We start from the raw sequence: 6000 nt of genomic DNA, 5'->3' as shown, positions 1-6000 counted from the left end.
TGGTGGGGCTAGAGTTCAGACTCAGTTCAAGAATTTGTGCTCTTTCTCTATATGCAGAATCTTCTCAATATCCTTTCTCTGATATTCGTTTTTTCCCTGGAAACTTTTTATCTGCAAAGTACAATGATCAGAACAATTAAATGCTGGTTGTTCTAACAGACACATCTGAAAACTCACACACGCACACAAACACACAGAATGATATAACTGAATAATTGTAGTTATCGCTCTGATGTGATGTAGCTCTCACTCTGATGTGATGCTGCTGTCTGGATGGTGCTCCTCTGAGTAGTAAATTAGATGACAAGGCTTCTTCTCTGTTGTGATCAGGCCATTTTCAATTTATTACTGTCACAGTCTCTTGAGGATTTGTCTATATGCCAGGCACTCAGAAACAGAAAGGACTATGTAGAATTTTCATCAGTCTGGCTTAAAAATAGCAAAGGTCTTTGGTCTAAGCTTATCACGTGAGTGGTCCTAATTTCAAAGGAAGCAACAGAAATAAAGTAATTGAATTCTCAGAAGGAAGAAAAGGCTGTTTTGTTGACTATTTAGTTTTCTCTACAAGAGGGAGTATTAATATTTAAGAGTGCTTTCTTTTAAATTAGAGAACAATTCCTGAGGCTAATCTTCATTGTTGTATTATCTGTAGGTCTGTCTACCTACATATCTATCATTCCACTTATTTTTAATGTGCCCATAGGTTCATTTCCTAAGGTTGTAATTAAGTGAAGTTGCTCAGTTGTGTCCGACTCTTTGCGACCCCATGGACTGTAGCCTACCAAGCTCCTCTGTCCATGGGATTTTCCAGGCAATAGTACTGGAGTGGACTTCCATTTCCTTTTCCAGGGGATCTTCCCGACCCAGGGATCGAACTCGGGTCTCCTGCATTGTAGACAGACCCTTTACCGTCTGAGCCACCAGGGAAGCTAGGTTGTAATTAGGTCATTCTCTAATTCATAATCTGACAGGTTGGCCCAGGCTGGTTAATAGCAAGGAATTTGTTATGACAAAGTAAGAGCAAGTCATGGGACGTACTGTTTACAAATTTGTAGAAGAGTACTCTGTTCATTCACTTCTCTTCATATACCTCTCTAAAGATGTATTTCCCTATTTAAACTTTCTGACAATTTAAAAAGCCTGAAGTGATGAGATACATTGCTTCACTGTGTTATCACTAGTTCATTTCCACCCATATAGGTCAATCACTCTCTGATGTTTGTTCATAATTCTGTACTTATTCTTGATCCTTACCGTTACTTATGGGGATCATGTACTTAGTCAGGACTTTCTGTAATCCTTTTGGACTGTGGCTGCCAGGCTTCTCTGTTTCATGGGATTTTCCAGGCAAGGATACTAGAGTGGGTTGTCGTTTCTTTCTCCAGGGGATCTTCCCAACCCAGGGACTGAACCTGCATCTCCTGTGTCTCCTGCATCATACCTATTCACAAATGTAAGATTCCCATAAGTAGTGGTAAGCAGAGAAGATTCCAGAAGGGCATGAAAATAGAAGACAGAGATCCTTGGGTACTATTCTACAGGCCTGCTCCACCTTTAAAACATTCATTACATTTTAAATACTATAAACACTTCTGTCTGGAAGAAAATTCAGGAAAAGAAATATGCTATCTTTTGGTGATGAATCAAATAGGTTGATAGGCTTCAATTTGAGCTCTCCAAGTTAACCACAGAGAAAGAAACAGCAACCCACTCCAGTATTCTTGCCTGGAGAATTCTATGGACAGAGGAACCTGGTGGGCTACAACCCATGGGGTCGCAAAGGGTCGGCCATGACTGAGCTCGTCAGCACAAGTTAACTGTATAGTCTGTACACAACTCTAAGTCTTAGCATGTCCTCCCAACACTTACAGTGGAATAATTTCCTTGAAAGAAATACCAGAAATTTTGTGATTTCCCATAGCATTGATTTACTACTTTGTGTTTCTATAAACATTTTGTAGCTTACTTTCTCTCTCTTTTATCTTCAATGTTTTTCTTCATTATTTGAAAATTCCAAAGTGATCTTGCTTTGATTTTTCTTTCTGGACTGAATGTTCTCTTGTCTTCAGGATGTTCATGCTAATGCATGTTTCAGTGTACAAAAGATTGCTTTATTTTCAGGGACCTTGTGGAGTATGTGAACTTGATGATTGTCATTGGCATTGGGTGACATTTGTTTAGGGAGACAGAGAAATGAGTTCAGTTCAGTTCAGTTTAGTCACTCAGTCGTGTCCGACTCTTTGCGACCCTATGAATCTCAGCACGCAAGGCCTCCCTGTCCATCACCAACTCCCGCAGTTCACCCAGACTCACATCCATTGACTCAGTGATGCCATCCAGCCATCTCATCCTCTGTCGTCCCCTTCTTTTCCTGCCCCCAATCCCTCCCAGCATCAGAGTCGTTTCCAATGAGTCAACTCTTCGCATGAGATGGCCCAAGTACTGGAGTTTCAGCTTCAGCATCATTCCCTCCAAAGAAATCCCAGGCCTGATCTCCTTCAGAATGGACTGGTTGGATCTCCTTGCAGTCCAAGGGACTCTCAAGAGTCTTCTCCAACACCACAGTTCAAAAGCATCAATTCTTTGGCACTCAGCCTTCTTCACAGTCCAACTCTCACATCCATACATGACCACAGGAAAAACCATAGCCTTGACTAGACGGACCTTTGTTGGCAAAGTAATGTCTCTGCTTTTGAATATGCTATCTAGGTTGGTCATAACTTTCCTTCCAAGGAGTAAGCGTCTTTTAATTTCATGGCTGCAGTCACCATCTGCAGTGATTTTTTAAATCTGACACTGTTTCCACTGTTTCCCCATCTATTTCCCATGACGTGATGGGACCGGATGCTATGATCTTCGTTTTCTGAATGTTGAGCTTTAAGCCAACTTTTTCATTCTCCTCTTTCACTTTCATCAAGAGGCTTTTTAGTTCCTCTTCACTTTCTGCCATAAGGGTGGTGTCATCTGCATATCTGAGGTTATTGATATTTCTCCCAGCAATCTTGATTTCAGCTTGTGCTTCTTCCAGCCCAGCGTTTCTCATGATGTACTCTGCATAGAAGTTAAATAAGCAGGGTGACAATATATAGCCTTGACGTACACCTTTTCTATTTGGAACCAGTCTGTTGTTCCATGTCCAGTTCTAACTGTTGCTTCCTGACCTGCATACAAATTTCTATGAAATCACAAAAATATAATGGTTCTTAGTGACCATCAGGAATGCCTGCATTCTAATATTAAATAAATAAATAAATAGTATGGGGTCTGCTTTAAACACTATGTAATACCACTTGGAATATTTCTTAGTTCTTTTTTTTTTTTCCTTCATAATGTAGAACATTTTTCTTTTGAAGTGAATTATAAAGAATTCATAATACTTTGATTTTTCTTATTTTAATTAATAATCAATTGATTGAAGTATTACATACAGCCTATTTTAAAACTACTACAAGGAAGACATATCATATACATTACTTAACACTTAAAGAGGAAACATCACTCTAATACAGAATATTTTAACTAAAATTAGGAAATGTGACTTTTTCCTAAAGGGTCTGGCAATTCTTTATATCTAAAAGTAATTTAGGAGAACATTAAAATAAATACTAGTACTATAGGTTTATAGCAATATTAATTTTTTCCTTGATGAAGAAAAATTGAAATCTACATTAGAGCTAATTGATATAAAGAAATGGTGTCTAATATATTATTTAATATATGTGGCATGGATCAAAAAATATTTTTAATTCCTCTGTCTTTATATATACTGTGATGCAGTTCATCAGGAAAAAAGTGGGGAGGGGTGGCTTCCTGGCTGTCCAGTGGTTAAGACTCCATGCTTCCCTTGTACAGTACAGCCAAAAATGGAGGTGGGGAGGAGGTTTGCTTTTATATGAAGCAATAATTAATTCATGAATGAATAATTAATTGTTAGTGCTAGAGTGGATTATTGACATCTTGTAATCAAACAGTTGGGCGACAACCACGTGACAGAAAACACACAATAAATGGAACAGGACAAGTTTAAAATAAAAAATAAACTGTCACAGGAAGTGGGGTGAGGAGAGATAGACTAGTAAGAAATCCTGAGAATTCCAGAGAGTTCGAGAATCATGGATGCAGGGAACAGCCACTCTCCCTGCGGCTGAAGTAGAGTGCCAAAAACATAAGCACCCACAAATCCATATCTTCTCAAAGAGGGGGGCATGTCTGTCCATAGTCTAGTGGATGGTGTTGACATTATTAGGAGACCCTGTGTTTTGCTGAAAGTTTTCACTTTTGTCTCAAGTTGAAAGGACTTGTTAACAAAATAAGCCATTTGTCATATACAAATAAATAATACAAATATTTATTAGAGAATTATCTAGCTTACTTTCAATACACTAACATTAAAAGAGAAGAGAAATAGGGCAGAAGATACATCACCAAATTGGGTTTTGATCAACATCCAGACTTAAACAGCTCTGGCAACTCCTGTGACACAGTACATCTGGAGTCCCAACTGGGAAAATGTCCCAGGCAGCATGTCTGATTAGTGGGTGAGACTTCAAAGATTGCAATTCAGGGTTCCCATTTATAATCCCAGGACACAAACTGATATCATCATCAGTCTGTGACCAATTTGTAGATTTGGCTTCATGTTAAAGCTGTGTGTTTTGTTGTGTAAAACTTGGAATGTGGTTAAGCCTGGGGCTTGGCTGGCCAGGACCCCTCCAGAGGCTCAACAATCTCAAGATTTCTCCCCCATCTTACATTCACAGCAGGCAGTCACTTCCAGTCACTCCCAGTCAGGGAAGTGTCCAGGCAGGTTAGAAGCAAGGTCAGAGGTCTGCTCTGCTGTCTCTGAAGCCTAGACAAGACAATTTATTTAATTTCCCTAAAGCCTGAAACTTCAATACTTTGCCCACCTGATGCGAAGAGCTGACTTATTTGAAAAGACCCCAATGATGGGAAAGATTGAAGGCAAGAGGAGAAGGGGACAACAGAGGATGAGAAGGTTGGATGGCATCACCGACTCAATGGACATGAGTTTGAGTACTCTGGGAGTTGGTGATGGACAGGGAGGCCTGTTGTGCTGCAGTCCATGGGGTTGCAAAGAGTTGGACAAAACTGAGCGACTGAACTGAACTGAACTGAACTGAATGCCCTGTCAATGGAACTTGCTTAGAATGTGTCCCCCACCCCTGCCCTGCCCCAAGGGATGATTCTGTTAGGTAGTTAGAATAGGAAACAGGAGTCCAAAATGGCGGTGGCTAAAAGACAAGGAAGGGAAAAGCCCACGAAAATAGAACAAAGGAAGGTCCGACAGGAGTGAGGCCCTCAGGTAGAACAAACAGCACTCCTGGCTAGCCCAATTTACATAGGGCAGGCCCAGGGGGAGAATAAAACATATAAAAAGAGCCAAAGGGCCAGGGGTTTCTCTCTCTCCTGCACACTGGCATGCTCCCTGACTTTCTTATCTTTGCATCTTTGGGTCAGCATACCCTCATTCCTCGAGGATGGATTTTCCTGCTATTTTCTAAATAAAATAGAGCTGTAACATGGAGCTGTAACATTGATCTGTCTAAGAGCTATAACACGATCTGTCCAAGACCCGAGAGCTATAACACGGTCTGTTTGATACCTGAAAGCTATAACACGATCTGTCCAAGACCCGAGAGCTATAACATAGTCTGTCTGAGAGCTATGATACGCCTAGGGCTCTAACATCCATCGCTTCAAATTTTTGTTGAGATGATACAGAACTGAGAATACACTAGCCTGACAATTGCATACAATAGAACTTATTGGAAAGGCACCTGAAAGGGGAGCCATTCATGGGGTGGTCCCTCATCAGTGACACTCCACTGGGAAGATGGAGGAAGTACAAGGAGAAACTGCAGGAACCAGCCCTGGAGAAAACCATCACTTTAGAAGACATATGTTGGGGAAATATGCTTCATGAGCTGAGCTGAGGCAGGAGCCAGGAATGGGAGAACCTACAAGCTACAGGAGCTCAGC

This window comes from Bubalus bubalis, chromosome 8, assembly GCF_019923935.1.
Source record: "Bubalus bubalis isolate 160015118507 breed Murrah chromosome 8, NDDB_SH_1, whole genome shotgun sequence".
NCBI lineage: Eukaryota > Metazoa > Chordata > Mammalia > Artiodactyla > Bovidae > Bubalus > Bubalus bubalis.
The sequence above is the reverse complement of the archived record's forward strand: the minus strand, read 5'-3'. Positions refer to the sequence as shown.